At 43.3% G+C, this 16955-nt stretch overlaps 1 protein-coding gene across 1 annotated transcript in view; it reads left to right on the forward strand.

The window, feature by feature from the left end:
- The window catches only part of LOC114642347 (zinc finger protein OZF-like), a 224741-nt gene that overhangs the window by 183118 nt on the left and 24668 nt on the right, over nt 1-16955 (forward strand). The window lies entirely within an intron of this gene.

Here is a 16955-nt window from a genome sequence, read left to right on the forward strand (position 1 = left end):
AGTGTGGGTGTACACACATAACACATGACATGTTTTTGCCAACACAAAAAGTCAATCTTCAGCTGTGTCCAGCTCTCCTAACACAACTGGAACACTTTACTGCACTCGTATTGCAAAAAGGGAACCTAGCAAGATTGAAGCTGCTTTTGTTAACCGTAAGCAGTGACATTCCATTAATACACAAGTCATCCAAGATGTGGCTGACAAATGTGACGTCTCCATGGCCTAAATCAAACCACGATTCATTAATTTATTTTGAGACAAAGTAGCTTTGACAGACGTGATGTTGCTTTACATGGTGAAGTATGTGTTGGTGCAGTAACCTGCTGAACTCTCAGTGTTTCATATGACCTGACCTATTCATTGTAACAGCAATAATGTTATTACATGCACCAGGTGACAGTGTCTTCCTGCACAGACAGTTTTGCCCTACACCTTTCCTGAACCCAAGAGCACAGAGGAGAGGCGCTTTATCTACATGTGTGACCTTTCACTCTCAGATGAAGAGCAAAGACAGATATTCTTGAGTGGAGGTGATGGGGTCTCAAGGTATCAGGAGGAAGACGCTAATCTACCAGCCCATGAAGTTCTGCAGCATCATGATTGCATACAGATATGACAGATTAACAGACTCCATAGGTGAATGTTTTCAGGGTGGCAGTTAAAGGAGTGTTCACATATACATATTTAAAAAGTGACTATGATTTAGAAAAAGTAAATTTTGTAGTAATGTGCACACAGTACATCCGGTTCATAAATCTTATATTTTTTTTCTGGACGTACACATTTTCGTTTTTACTTTTTTGGTATGCGCATATATTCATGCTCAATTCCATGCAAAGTTTTATAAATGTCACCCCTGGTCTGGTGTGTGAATGCCTGAATCCCCATTTCACCAGGTGTGTGTCCCCATTTCACAGTGGTCTGAAGGTAAAAGATCACTGCACACCATTGCTATCACCTCATGGTAGAATCACAGTTTAGGGCTTTTTTTGCTTCTGCAGGACCAGGACAGGATGCCATCATCAATGTAGCACTGAATTAAAAATTGTTACAAAGAAATCTGATAGGAGATGTCATAATAGTGAAAGGTTGAGAGAAGTTAGGTAATGAAAAAGACAATCAGCTGAAAAAAAAAGACGTCAACAAGAGAAAGGCTTAAATGGAAGAAAGCTGGTGTTCTGGATCGGCCAATCAGAAAGAAGGGCTTAGGATTTATTGGCTTACCTGAAGTCACCTGATCATTGAAGGAATCCCTCAACAACAACAACAACAACAACATTTATTTATATAGCACATTTTCATACAAAAAGTAGCTCAAAGTGCTTTACATAATGAAGAGAAGAAAAATAAAAGACAAAATAAGAAATTAAAATAAGACAACATTAATTAATCAGACATCAATGAACTGAAAACTTTCGAAACAATGAATAGACAAGAAATTGAACCCTGAGTAGCAGCTGCAGAAAACGTTTGGTGGAAGTCATTGCAGCTAAAGGAGGATCAGAAAGATTCTAAAGACAGGGGGTCACAAACTGGACTGTTCCCATGTTTAAACAATGTATTCAGGAACGACAAGGATCTAATGGTTTGTTACTAGTTTAGGACGACTGTGCTTGTCTGTTTTATGGACTTGAAAGAAGATCAGACCACAGAATTATGAGGAATTATTGCAGAAATAAAAGGAATTCCAAAGGGTTCACAAACTTTTTTTTACCAAAGACAGGCTTAGAGTGCTTGCATAATGTTACAAACAATAACGGAAGAAGTGCAGACTCCTAAACCCTGTAAAATGTAGTGAAATTGCTGTGTTTAATATAGTTTGAACGTTTGTCTAAATTTCTTTTAAAAAAAGCACAAGACAGCACTTTCAGGCCCATAACCCTGACCCTAAAATGTACACCGATTGTTATTTGCAACTTACTTGTTTTAGATGACTTCTTAGGTGATGGCTGATCTTCCTCAGTTCCAGGAGATGAAATCTCTTCAGTTGTCTTTCTGTCAGACTGTAATGATTCATATTTTACATTGATAGAAGACTCCGGAGATGAAGAGTGTCTGCTATGAGAAGAGACTAACCCGGTCACTGCTCCATCTTGATGTCCATAATGAAGGTCATCTTCCTCGACACTCTCCAAACTTCTATAGTTGTGTATCTCTGTGCTGACACACTTCTCTTCATCCTCCTCTTTAATTTTCACTGACCCCAGTTCACGGTCCTCTTCCTTAATGTCCAGACTCTCCTGTTTGGGGTGGACACTCTCCCACTCACAGTCCTCTTCCTTAACATTTATGATCCTTAATTTTATGATATTCAGGTCAGGCTCACACGTCTCCTCTTTCACATCCATTTAAACGTTACAGTAAATGGCAGAGTTTTATCTCTCTGTGGAAAAAAACAGGAATCAATTCCATTAAAACTGCATCATTCAGATCTGAGGACATTTGATTTTTATAACATCCTGTTAGTTAAAGCTGATGTCAAGTCAGACAGTTCAAAGCAATCACTCAGTAACTCATAACTTTTCATGTCACACTAGCTGTAAAATGAGTTTGGGAATGAAAGGAGGGTCCAACAGGCGAGAAGAAGAAGGAGGCCATCTTGCACAGTTGTGTGTCAACAGTATTTACTACTTTGATTGAACATTCAATACTGTTAGGGTCCCGGAATTTTGTTAATAGTTAATTTTAAGGAAGGTTTATACAAGTTAGACCTCAGGATTATGTTATAAAACAGGGCATATAAAGGAGGAACTTAAAATCGCTGGTCAGCTTCTCTAATGTGAAACTGCCCCAAACTTACAAAATCCAAAACAATTATTTAACTCACAACCTTCATTGAAATAATTAGTAAGATGGAGGCAGTTGGCGGTGTGTTTCTGCAAAGATGGCTGCCTAATGTGAGACACCCAAAGTCTGACTTCAGGGTTTGTGTGTGTCCTGCGGTGGGTTGGCACCCTGCCCGGGATTGGTTCCTACCTTGTGCCCTGTGTTGGCTGGGAGTGGCTCCAGCAGACCCCTGTGACCCTGTGTTCAGATTCAGTGGGTTGGAAAATGGATGGATTGATGGATTTTGTTTTCAGTCTTAGAGGCAGACTGTGTGTGCAGGAGAGCTGACAACCAGTGAATGTTTCTGTGAAGTAGAAGGCATAGAGTTAAATGAAGAGGAATAAGAAACTGCAGGATTTGAACATAACAAAAATAAGAGATGCTCCTCTTTCTGGTTCGTGTTTCAGATAGCAAAACAAAAGGGGAAAAAATAAAAAATAAAATAAAGGGTGAAGATTGCTGCTGAAGAGCTACAGCTGTTAACCCTTTGTACACCGCAGGCGTCATCAGCACCATGCTATTGGCTGTTAGAAACAGGGCTGAGCACAACTCTGCTAAATGGTCGACACACAATCTCTAAATGTGACAATTGTTTAAATTAATGTGGTCAGGTGATGACATCAGCGACTGTGGTTGGCAAATCTGACATGCTCCAGTACAAAAACATTCTTCAAAACAAACTGTCATTTTCAACAACTTTGAAACAAGTTTCAAGTTTATCAGCTTCATCTTGTTTAAGTACACTCTGCACACATCACAAATATTTTAGTATTTAACACATTAATAAATTCCTATTAAACAGCAGCACCACCCAGTATTGTGAGATTGGCACTGTAGAGGCCTTGTGTGCCTCAGTCTTTCTTAACGGTCCACCATGACGGACCAGTTTGTTATGGGTAACCCTAAAGGGGGGGGGGTCCAGAGTAAAAGCGGTTCAGTATTGCCTTAATGAATATACTAATTAAATGAAAGTGGATCTTGGCCAGAAGAAGGATGCCAGTCCTGACAGTGGTATTCACCCAAGAGTGGCACATGCTGTCACCCACACAGCCTGGTTGGGTCTGTATGATAAAGTCACATGTATAAGTAGCCAAATGGATCTTAACTTCCACTTCACCACCGTGGTCCAGTACAAAACAAACACAAACAGAAGTTATTGGAGTATAGGAAGAAAACCAGAGTACCTGTACAGGGCAGGAGCCAGCTATAGACCATCATAGGGTACACTCACATTCAAGTCCACAACCACACCAAGACAAGTTAGATTTGCCAGGCCACTAAACCTGAGCATCTTTAGAAAAGTAAAGAAATTTATAAAAGAGCAGACATGGCCACTGCATAGAATCTTAAAAACTGGCTGAGATTCAAATTCATTCTGACAGAACTGTAAGGCAGTAACAGAAACCACAAATCTCTATTAACTTGTCTAATACTCACTAACAGACATTACTGGTTTGGCTTTAGCACTGAAACATAGCAGTTTGTCATATTTGACACAAGTTAAATGGGAAAAAAAGACACACATTTAAGTGTCTATTAATGCAATGCATGTAAATATCGGTATTGGGTTAAGCACGTTTGAGGCCGTGTGTGTAAATACAGATACTGTTGTTCTCAGCTTGTATTCTCTAAGACTCTTCTCCACGGTCATGGACTCCAATTCGTTTTTCACTTTTACTAATCTGACTCCTCACTATTCTTTTAATGGCCGGCAGCTCACCACCTCCGCGACTGTCTTTGAACTGGACACAACGGTGGGACAAAAGAGAAACAAAGGCAGAAATCAAAGCGCCGTACGTGTGGAATGGCCGTCTCCTCGATGTCTGCGATTCGAGAAGGAATCGACAAAAGGAACACACGGTGATGAATGAACAGGTACCAGCGGTGTGACTGGGTGCTACGATTTAAAATTTAGGAGTCAGCCACGTTACGTGAACCGCAGATACCAATGAACAGAAACAGCACGCGGGTTGCCACAGGAGGATTCAGTCAAGCAAAGTTCGGGGGGGGGCTAACGAACGCGGCGCGCGGCGATTCTCAAAATACAGAGCACTTACTGACTGCCTGTTAGCGATGAGATTGTTTCTGAACTCGTTCACTCAGCAACAGTCTTGCGTCCGTAATGTTTCACAAAGCGAGACAATGGCAGCGTCGCTACAGTCGCTGTCGCGTTGGATGACGTCATCCTGCGGCCGACACTGGATCACGTGACGGTTAAGCGAGCCCAATCATAGACATATATACATAGACGGCGCATTCGCTGTGTTGCCCAGTCGACACGATACGTCACCGCATCCGCCATATTGTGAGTGGCCATTTAAACTAATACAGGTAGATGTGGAAACCGGGTTTTCTGATGAAAAAACAATAACATTCAAAACGGTATCGTTTACATACAACAGATTTTGGCGAACCGTTTAAATGCAATTATTTATATCCATTTATACAGTAATAATGGCAATTATTAAATAATTATAAATAATAATAATACTAATAATAATAATAATTATTATTATAATTATTATTAAATAATTCCTCCCATATAAGTAACATTTCTCGGAATGCCTTCTTCCATCTCTGAAACATTTCTAGACTTCGTCATGTTCTTACACAACACAGTACTGAAGTATTGGTTAATGCCGAGTCACCTCACATATAGATTACTGTAATGCTATTCTATCTGGCATCCCACAAAAACGTATCCATCGCTTACAACTTCTTCAAAATTCTGCTGCCAGGATAATAACCTGCTGTTCTAAATCCACTGAACATATTACACCGATTCTCTCTCAACTTCACTGGCTCCCTATTAACTACAGAATACAATACTAAATACCGCTCGGAACATTTACAGCTCCCCCCTACCTCACTAATCTCCTACAGGCTTACACTCCTCTCGCTCACTCAGATCCTGTAATTTGAGAGTATTCAGTCTGTCAATATGGTGCAGCCTTAGTTTGTGGATGACAGACACAACTAAAGACTTGAGCATAAAATGATGGTTGTCAATTTCAAACTGTGTTTCCTCCATGTGCTCCTTGATAAAAAACACATCATCTGAAAAAATCTCAGCCTGAACAAACTGATTGATCAAAGATACACTGACAGCTTGTCCTAATGTCAACTGTCTGATAACACGCTCAGCTACTTTGACCACCTTGACTGGACCCTCTGAAGGAATCATCAAACCTCCTTTGTTTTTTAATGTTAGCGAGTGGTAGCGTTGATCATATGATGCCAGTACAACATCTGTTACCAAACTATCACGGCACACATCACAGGACAGCTTTCTCAAAATCCCGTCTAAGGGCTACCTGACCTCCCACTGCTTCCTGACGTGGATTTCATTGGGAACCCTTCAGAGTATGAGAAATGTTAACAGCTAACAACAATCTACATAGTTAGTGACTAAATACATTTAGCCAAAACGTTGTTTGGAGGCTCACTTGAGCACATAAATGCATAGCTTTGCTAGCTTATCCTGGCGTAGCTAAAGTTAAGATTATAAAACAGGATTTTCTAATGGGGCGGCACGGTGGCGCAGTGGGTAGCGCTGCTGCCTCGCAGTTGGGTGATCTGGGGACCTGGGTTCGCTTCCCGGGTCCTCCCTGCGTGGAGTTTGCATGTTCTCCCCGTGTCTGCGTGGGTTTCCTCCGGGCGCTCCGGTTTCCTCCCACAGTCCAAAGATATGCAGGTTAGGTGGATTGGCGATTCTAAATTGGCCCTAGTGTGTGCTTGGTGTGTGGGTGTGTTTGTGTGTGTCCTGCGGTGGGTTGGCACCCTGCCCAGGATTGTTTCCTGCCTTGTGCCCTGTGTTGGCTGGGATTGGCTCCAGCAGACCCCCGTGACCCTGTGTTCGGATTCAGCGGGTTGGAAAATGGATGGATGGATGGATTTTCTAATGGCCAATATAACCAAAACAATTGTTCAGCCTTACCTATGAAATGTAATCTCTGTGATCTGGTTTGGAGCGTAGAGCAGTTTGTACAATACCAAGCAGCACATGCATGAGGCATCTTTATCCATTACTTCACTCCACAGCAGTGCCACTCACAATATGGTGGCGACGTTGACGTACGATGCTGCTGGTCATGCGGCGTCTAGTAATTTGATGTCTATGCTTTTATCTACACTCGTTTGAGTGAAAGGCACTGTAAAACAGGTCCAGTTCAGATTTGACACACTCTCCAGACATTCTGCGTATGAAAGTCATCTTCTCTTAAAAAATGTCTCTCTTCTTCTTTTTGCTTGTTTTAGTCTTGTTCTTCTTCTGACAATGTTTAGAAAATGCTGTATAAATAGTGTGCCTTGCCTTTTTGACTGGTGGGCCCTCACACGCCCCCAGTGGTGTTTTGCATTTTGTCTTTCTCATTACCATCAAGCCCGCCCCCTCCTGCTTTTCTCGCCCGCCACCAGCCGCACTTGAAATAGCCCCGGTGATCACATCTTTTATAATATTTTTAGCAGCGGATTTGATATGTGGTTCTGCAATGTCAAAGCCTTTTTTCAGGAGAGGTAAAGCTCTTCTTAAGAACCCCCAAAATATACCTCCAATACCCCCACTATACATTACAGGGGATCCAGAGAATCCCGGTAACCTGTTACCCGCTTGGGTCTTGTAATATTGGAAGTAAGGTGTCAGGTCCTGGTAAGACCTCATTGCTTCAGTCGTGCATACAATACCTAATAGGTCTGAAATGAAACTTCACTATCACCTTACCAAACTGAAATGTTCTGGTCCGTCTTTATTTCAATAGTCACTTTGTCAAAATGATTCTTGCTGACTGAGGCATAATGAGGTTTGTCGTATGTGATGGGAGTAATTTTATTCACTTGATCCTCTATATTAGGGGTCCTCAATCACAGTCCTGGAGGGCTGCAGTGGCTACAGGTTTTTGCTCCAACCCAGTTGCTTAATAAGAAGCACTTATTGCTCAAGTAACACTTCTGCTTCACTTTAGTTGTCTCACTCGTTAGGATTTTGAACCCTCATTGCTCATTTAAGTCTTAAACAGCTGTATTCTCATTTTTTAATTGTTCCTTATTAGCAATAAGATGCAAATAACAAAAGACACCAGCATTTCTCCATTTATCTTGTTTCCATTTACACCTCTGTATTTATCATGCACTATTGGGTTTAATTAAATACTTGGAAGGAAAGTGAGGAGAAAAAAGTGAAGGACTGAGAATTCCTTATCCATTTTAGCCTTCAAATCATTTGGATGATATCCTTAGAAAGGGGAAGAAAATCCGGGATATGAGAATGAGCTGACATAGCAGAGTTAAAGCACTAACAAGCCATGAAATTAAATTATTGGCAAGTGTGACAGATTGAGGTCGCTGTCGTCCTCTTGAACCCTCTGACTCGACTCCAGACACCAGGTAAAAGTCCAAATACTACTTTTATTTGAACAGTAACGTGCACAAAGCACCCTCCACTCCACAATACTCATACATTAATCAATACAATAAGCAACCCTCCACACTCCCAGACACTTCGCCACCCTTCCTCCCAGCTCAGCTCCGCGTACTGGTTTCCCAAAGTCCTTTATATAGTCCCTGACCCGGAAGTGTTTCTCTCTTCTGTCCATGTGATCATGAACACTTCCGGGTCGGATAAAAAGCTCCTCTCTTCAACCTGGAAGCACGTCGTTTCTTCTTGTCATATGATCATGATGCACTTCCAGGTTATAGGGCACGTAAGAGTCCGATAGCCCCGTTACAGCGACTCCTGGTGGTCCCCAGGGTACCCAGCAGGGCTGCGCATATAAACTACAAAGTCCATGAGGCCCTGCTGGAATTCGGTGAACGTCCATGTTGTCATGAGGACTCCATCTGGCGGCCTGGGGGTGAGGGCCGGAATATTTAGCCAGCCACCCACCACACAAGTATTGCTTTCTAATTAAGCAACTGGGTTAGAACAAAAACCTGCAGCCACTGCAGCCCTGCAGGACTGTGATTGAGGACCCCTGCTCTATATGAACACACCTGAAAAGGGTCATGTAGCTGTTGCTGACTCTGATGAGATATCATGTCCCCGTACACGTACAACATGTAAAAGCCAGCCCTGACGTCAGCGGAGAAAGGAGCCTTGTAAGTTAACCCCTGAGTCTGATCAGGATGTGCTCCTAATATTCGACCCAGCTGTCCTTTAAAGCGTATAGTTTCATCCTTTTATCCCGGTACCATGAAGACTCTTCTTTCCACAGCATTATAACTGAATTTCACAGGATTCTCAGAAGGGACAGTTCCTGTTGCAACATCTGTCAAAGTGGGTAGGCTTAAGGTTGTCAAATTCATAAAAGACAGTAGGTCATGAATACCTTCGTAATGCCCACATGGAATGTAGTAATATTTTTTTTATCCCAGGAGCTGAAGCACTCTGTCCTGGGTATGACGTTAAACTGCATCAGGCCCTGCAAGCGGTCCTCCAATTTGCAGGGAAATCATGGGGGTTGGTGACAGGATTGGTACTCCAGCCACCATAAAAAAACTTCATAAAGCTCCGAGACTACAGAAAGGACTCCATTTTGCTCTCCGCGGGAGTAGCTCTGCTGCAGCTGCCCATAGGAATGCTGCTCGCATGATTAAGAGGATGGGGGAAAACCGTTGGAGATCCAATGGGATCAGGCTGGTCAGGGATCAAAACTGGTGTGGTGCTGAGGCGCTGCCTGCTGCACAGCAGCACTCGGTCCCGATTTGAAGCGGCCCATGTGGGTAGGCACGTGGAACGTCTTGTCTCTCCGGCAAGATGATCGTCTTCCTCTGCTGTCGGAGTAGCTGCATAAACTCTGCATTTCAGTGGCGGCACTCTCTGAGGTGCACATACCGGGGACTGGACAGATCTCTGAAAGTGGATACACCTTTTATTGTTCTGGTCGGTCTGATGGCCGTCAAAATAACATTCCCTGAATGCCTTGTCTGTTGTCTCAGTGTATGCTCCAACCACGGTGAGTGATGTCTCGGCGAGGGAGACATTTTTTTCGCAGCTTCGCTCGGTGGTTGATGAGTGTCCACGAGGTGACACTCCTCTGGTCATGGGTGACTTCAATGCAGCTACTGGCACTGACAGGGCTGGCTATGAGGATTGTCTCGATCCCCATGGGTCTGGTGACCGTGGTGAAAGTGGCTCCTTGTTCCTTGACTTTGCAAAAGGTCAGGGGCTGTGAATCACTGGATCCTGGTTCCAGCGCCCTGAACCGCATCATTGGACTTGGTACTCCAATATTGGTGGTGTGGTGAAGGAGATCAAACACATCCTTGAGGGCACACGCTGGAGGCTCTTACAAAACTGCAGGGTCTAAAGACGTGCCCAGTTTGTGAATTCTGACCACAGACTTGTTGTTGCTACTCTTAGGATCCAGCTTAGGTCCAGTAGGTTACCACCTACTAGGAAAATGAGCCTGGACTTGGCCAGACTCCATGACGAGACTGTTTCTAATGAGTTTGCATGTAGTTTGAGTGAGGAACTTTCAGATTTGGGTACGACTGCCAATCCTAAAGTGATGTGGGAGACATTCCATTACAAGACCCTGAAGGTTGCTGAGGGTTGTGTTGGTGTTACCGGTGGTCCCAGAAAGAGGTGTTTCATCTTGCAGGGCATCCTGGATATCATCGAGAGTGGTCGCAGTGCAGGGCTCAATGGCAACTCTGGTCTGTACTGGGAACTGAGAAGGATGGCTGTGAGGGCTCTGACGGCAGATAAAGAGGCGTTTGTTAGAGGAATCTGTGAGCAAGTGACACACCATCTGTGGTCTAGTGACCCACATCCTGCTTACAGAGGAATCGAACCATTGCGCATATCTGAATCTGTTCCTCGGAGAGCCACAGTCAGGACAGCTGATGGAATGGTCCTTACAGATGACACTGCAATTGTGACCCACTGGGCTGGCTACTTTGAGCAGTTGTTCAAAGCTGATCCTCCGGCTAGGACGTTGGATATCTCTGGGTCTACGGTTCTTGAGGCTCATCCTCCAATCAGCTGTGAACCACCCAATCTAACTGAGATTGCACAGGTGGTGAACCAGCTGAGTGGGGGGGCGGGGTTCCTTGGGGGGGAGGCTGCTGAACCTTTCCAGGCTGGTGGTAAGGCTGTCCTCCTGGCATTGCAAGCAATCTTTACTTCCATTTGGGAGACTTGCATCATCCCTATCTGGAAAGGGAAGGGTGATCGCCTGGATTTCAGCAACTACAGGGGGATAACACTGGTGCCGGGTAAGGTCCTTGCTAGGGTTGTCCTCAATATGATCCGTAATCACTTGCTCACCTACCAGCATCCAGAACTGTCTGGTTTTACACCTAAGAAGTCTACCATCAACTCAATCCTGGCACTGAGGGTTCTCATGGAGTGCAAACGCAAAAAGCAGCATAGTTTCTTTGCAGCCTTTGTTGATTTTCGCAAAGTGTTCAACTCCGTTGATTGAGCTGCCCTGTGGGACATCCTGAGGGTTCACGGGATCCCCTCGAGGTTGAGGGCTGTGAGTGCTGTGCAGTGTGGAGGCAGGACCTCTGCATTTTTCCCAGTTGATTCTGGGGTTCATCAGCGGTGTGTTCTGCTCCTACTCTGTTCAGTGCTTGTATGGACTGGGAGTTGAGGAGGGTCGTGGGGTCAAGCGGCTGTGGGGCATCTGTTGGTGGATAATGATTCACAGATCTCGACTTTGTTGACGATGCTGTAATCTTTGCGGAGTCAATGAAGGATATGATCGGGGCGGTCGAGAGACTGAGCGAGGAGTCCGAGTGTCTGGGCTTGCGAGTGTCCTGGATAAAAACCAAGATTCAGGCCTTTAATGACATCTTGGGCAAAGCCATCAGCAATGTCTCTGTTTGCGGAGAGAGTGTTGACCTTGTTGAAAGGTTTACTGACCTTGGCAGTGACATTCATGTCTCTGGTGACTCTTCCTGTGAAGTCAGTAGATGGATTGGGAGAGTATGGGGGGTCATGAGGTCGCTGGAAAGGGGTGTGTGGCGCTCCTGATATCTATGCAAAAGGACGAAGGTCCAAGTTTTTAGAGTCCTGGTGCTTCCTGTCTTGCTATATGGTTGCAAGACATGGACGCTATCCAGTGACCTGAGACGAACACTGGACTCCTTCAGTACTGTGTCTCTCTGGAAAATCACTGGGTACCATTGGTTTGACTTTGTGTCGAATGAGCAGTTGCTCATGGAGTCCTGAATGAGGCACATTACCTGCATTGTGAGGGTGCCTCAGTTACAGCACTACGGCTATGTGGCGCGTTTCCCTGAGGGTGATCTGGCTTGTAAGATCCTCATTGTTTGGGACCGGAGTGACTGGACTAGGCCAAGGGGTCGCCAACATAACACCTGGCTGCAGCAGATAGAGGGTCATTTCAGGAGGGTGGGACTGGACTGTGTGTCTGCCAGGGGGGTTGCAAACCAAGATCCCGAATTGTTTTGCCATGTAGTGGGTGCAGCAACGTACTGTACCAGTGCATGCTCCTCAACTTCACTTGACTTGACTTGAGCTGAAACGTAGAATTTGTTATCCGGTTTGTCTATGGTATTCCATGTATGTGGGTACAGTATTTCTGATAGACCGACTTCGCAAGAACCTTCTAATTCTATAGGTTTAGCAAGCTTTGTCGTGAAATTGGGAATTGTGTTGTTAGGGAAAATGTCTGAGGAAGCGTTGCTAGGCAGAATCACAAAGAAACTTTTTTGTGCTCCATCGTATACTGTTAGAGAATGATGAGCCGATTATGGGTGTTCTGGATTTTATTGAACATCTTGGGCATGGCTCTCTGGTATTCAGCTATTAAATTTTTCTGGCCATCCGAGCCATTTGACTTAAATGAAACGTTTTTTATTCTTAATTTTCCTAGCCAGTATTTTTTTGACCCTGTAAATGTCTGTGGAATCGACTTTAATTTTCTGCAATTCAGGGTCGTAAAAGGATCCTATGATCTCTTCACCATCGTAATCTTTCAGTTTGTACACAGCCGGTGCCCTAGGTACAAGCTCAGATACGGTAAAGATTTCATTTGAAAATGTTTGTTCATAACCTTTCTCAAAAGGATGTCTGGTTTTAGAAACCCTAACTGTATCTCCTACTTTGAACTTAAACAACGGTGGACTGGGGGTTTGGCAACATCATATAAGTTTTTGAAAACTTTCCAGGAATTTAACGTGTTTACATCAGAAGGAGCCATTTTTATGCTTCGATGATAACTTTTGTTTTAAGAGTATACTAGATCTGACAATTTATCGATGTAGGTTCTTGTATTATAGGCACTGAAATATTTCCACATTGTAGTGTGCGGTTAAATCTCTCCACCATGGATGCCTTTAATTAATTTCCTTGTGGTGAAATGTCTTATTACGATCTTCTTTAACAGCTTTTGAAAATCTTGGTTGAAAAACTCTTTCCCCTTATCGGTCTGGAGCTTCTTTGGAGTTCTACACGTGCTCAGAATGTTCTGGAAGGCTCTTGTCACTTCCTTACCCGTTTTGTTCTTCAGGGGCATTACCCATGTGTACTTAGAAAGCATATCGATACAGGTTAACAAATATTTATAACCCCGGTTATGCTCGGACACATTTGTCATGTCTGCTAAATCCATCTGCCATTGCTAGTCTATATCAGATGCATAAACCTTATTTCTACTAAAATCCCTTCTAGTGGGTTTATGAATTTTATAAGAATATTGACCAGATAACCAATCCGACACCTGATGGTCATTACTTTTCTGACCTGAAACCTCAAGAGCTCTTTTCAAAGAGTATATTCCCCCAAAGCTGCCAGGATTTGCAGGATTATAATAAACTTTTTTCATGTAACCCTCCATCATCAACGGTGAAAGAAAAATGTCAGTGGTTTAAAAATTAAATGGTTCTTTATTGGTAATTTTCAAAAACAATAATAAAATTCAGAGATGTTTTACCAACCACTTCAAAACATAATATTACAATTAAACAGCATGATTAAAACAGGTTATATCACAAGCACATTCAGTTTGGACACTTCATCTGATTTTTCCATGTCGTATTCCCCGTAAAACCCCAAAGGTACATCAGACATATCAGGTACAGAGAAATGCCGTTCAGAGAAAAAAATTCACATATTTTTGAGTAAGAGTCATCATCCATGTTATGAAAGGCTTGTACAATAGCCTCATTAATAGAATGTTCATTTTTCAGGTCGTCAACAGCATTTTGTACAAATGCGTGAATTTTGTGAAAAGGCAGAAAGATGTTGAAGCAACCCAGAGTCTTTATGCCCAGGCTTCTGAGCCACGTTTGGCAGAAAACAGCCAGCACCTATTGAAAGTGGCCAACCCGATAAACAGAGTCAGGCTCAAACAGACATGTATGCTGTGTCTTGCTGGGGTGATCTATTAAACACCCCTGAGAGGTTCTTTTTAGGTCCCGATCAACTATTATATCCAGCAGAGCCGCAATCAAACTCTTGACCAGTTTCAGAGCCTTTTGAAATGTTTCACCCAGGGGTCCATCAGTTTGTTCAAGGTCCATACCCGCATAATCAGCATCCTCGGGTGATATTTTCCAAGCGGCCAGAGCCTCTACCAGTTCGTCCAAGGCCTGTTCTTGCCACATGACCTGATTGGTTATCTCCTCAGGCCCTGTTAGTTTCCCCGGAACATCATTAGCAGGTACAAACATGTCAGGTACTGTGCGGTTCTCCAGGAGACTGTCTGACCAATACATATCATCAGGGGCAGGTAACTGAGGCTCAGGCCAATAGATCTGGTCAGTTGAAGGCATAAGAAGGCCCGGCCAAGATGGTTGGTCTGGAGGCGAGCTGTTAGGAACAGAGTACCCAGAGTTGGGGACGATATCATCAGGCCAAAACAGGCAATCGGCGGGCACTGTCTGTTCTGTAGACCAACATGCCTGATCAGGAGCATAGCCGGAGAGGTGCTGGTTGTTACCCGACCAAAACACGTCATTGGCTGTCAGCATCTGGTCTGGTGCAGAGTAGGCGGGGTTGGATTGAGGGTTAGTCGACCAAAACAGGTAGTCAGCGGTGGCTGTCTGTTCCACACTACCGTAGATCGGCTCTTCAGAGCGCATCAAAGTGTGGAGGACTTCTGACATCTCAGGGTCCGAGAGAACAGGGAGACGACTGGTCCAGCTATCAACAGATTCTAGGAGCTCAGCTTCAGTAGGATAGTTGGTTGAAGACATCTCAAGATCACTTTAGGTTAATGTAACCTATGAAAAAAGACCTCTGTATTTATCTCCACTTACTTAGGGGTGGCTGTTTCCCAATTTTCTACCTCCTCCTCCGAGCATGAATTATTCAGCATGCAAATCTTCTCCTCTGAAAACAATGGCTCCAGTTTTCTTTTAATTCTTTTCATTTGGTCAGACAGTTTTCCTTGATGAATAGCCTCATAAATATTTGGAATAAGAGATTTAAAATAATTCCAGTCTTTTATAGAAAAATGAATTTCACTCACTCGTTCCTTTATCTCATTTTCTTTATACTCTTCCCCCTCTTTGTAACCGTCCTCTTTATATTTAGGAAGGATAGGCTCCTTCTTGGAAACCACCACTGTGAGATGTCCCAGAGCATTTCTATTTACTTCTACCTGGCTCAAAGCACAATTAGAATCGTACCAAGCAGAGCTGAATCGATGGTTCTGTAACTCAAGCATTCTGGAAACCCTGTTTGTTTTCATTTTCTTAGGAGCATTCACAAGACCGTCCATTCTATCTGCTTTTGTGTGTTGTGGTGTTTTCACTCAATGACTAGAGTTTTATACAAGAACTCTTTTGTCTCCTATCGCAGCCGGGTGGAGTGACACGCCTCTCACCTAACCCTATAGGCGGTTAGAGAGACAAAGACGTACCTCATGGATATGGGAATTGTTAAAGGGGCGTGATAAGGGCTCAGTTTACGAAAGCACCTCCCTAAAAGGACGAGTTTAGAGAGTATCAATTATGACAGTGGTCCAACCCATTATTAACACTCACACACCCATAGGGGCAGGGACATTTCATAAATCATATTTTCATAAATTAAATTTTCAGGGCAGGGTTTAAGGTCATCAATCATCCCTTTGACAGTTCCTTTCTGATAGTACTAATCTCCTTTTATTTGCAGGGTTCCACAGGGTTCCATCTTTGGACCAGTTATCTTTTTGATATGCATGTTACCTTTAGGCTCCATTGTTAACAAGTATGGCTTTTCTATGCTGATGACACTCAAATATATTTGACACTAAAATCAAAGTGAGAAAATACAAACCCTCCATACGTGCTCGAATGATATTAAAACCTGGACGGCAATGCATCTTCTTAAACTAAATGATAATAAAACTGTGATCATGGTGTCCAAAAGTTAGGAAAGTTTGAATGTCTCTGATGTTGCTCTTGGACCCCTTGCCATATACAGTACGTATCATAAAGCTTCAGTTAGGAGCCCAGGTGTGATCTGTGGCAGCTCATTCAAACTCGACAAAAATAAATTGTGAGGTTAAATGAAGCTTTTTCCAGGTGAGACTTTAAGGTAAAGGCTTTTCTTTATTACAGTGATCTTGAAAAGGCCATCTGAGCTTTTATAACATCTCATTTGGACTATTGCAGTTCTTTGTAGGTAGGTGTTGATCAGGCCCTGTTACGACACCTACAACTAGTCCACAACTTTGCTGTTCACTTATTGAATGGCTCTCGTAATTGTGGCAATATTTTACCAATACTGACGTTGCTTCATTGGCTTCTGGTCCGTTTCAGAATTGATTTTAAAATTCTATTTTTTGTTTTTAAATGTTTAATAATAATAATAATAATTCATTACATTTATATAGCGCTTTTCTCAGTACTCAAAGCACTATCCACACAGGGAGGGACCGGGAAGCGAACCCACAATCTTCCACAGTCTCCTTACTGCAAAGCAGCAGCGCTAACACTGCACCACCTGTTTGAATAGATCAATTGCATCTTGCCTCCTGGAACTTCTTCACTTGTATGTGCCAACGAGAGCCCTGCGGTCTACTAGCCAGAGGCTCTTAGTTGTGCCAAGGTCAAGGCTGAAACAAAGGAGGAATCGTGCATTTGTGATGGCTGATCCATTTCTCTGCAATGGCTCCCCTTGTTATATTAGGTCTGCTCTAACAGCGGCCATTTTTAAGTCATCATTAAAG

This window comes from Erpetoichthys calabaricus (genome assembly GCF_900747795.2).
Source record: "Erpetoichthys calabaricus chromosome 1 unlocalized genomic scaffold, fErpCal1.3 SUPER_1_unloc_13, whole genome shotgun sequence".
Taxonomy (NCBI): Eukaryota; Metazoa; Chordata; class Cladistia; order Polypteriformes; family Polypteridae; genus Erpetoichthys; species Erpetoichthys calabaricus.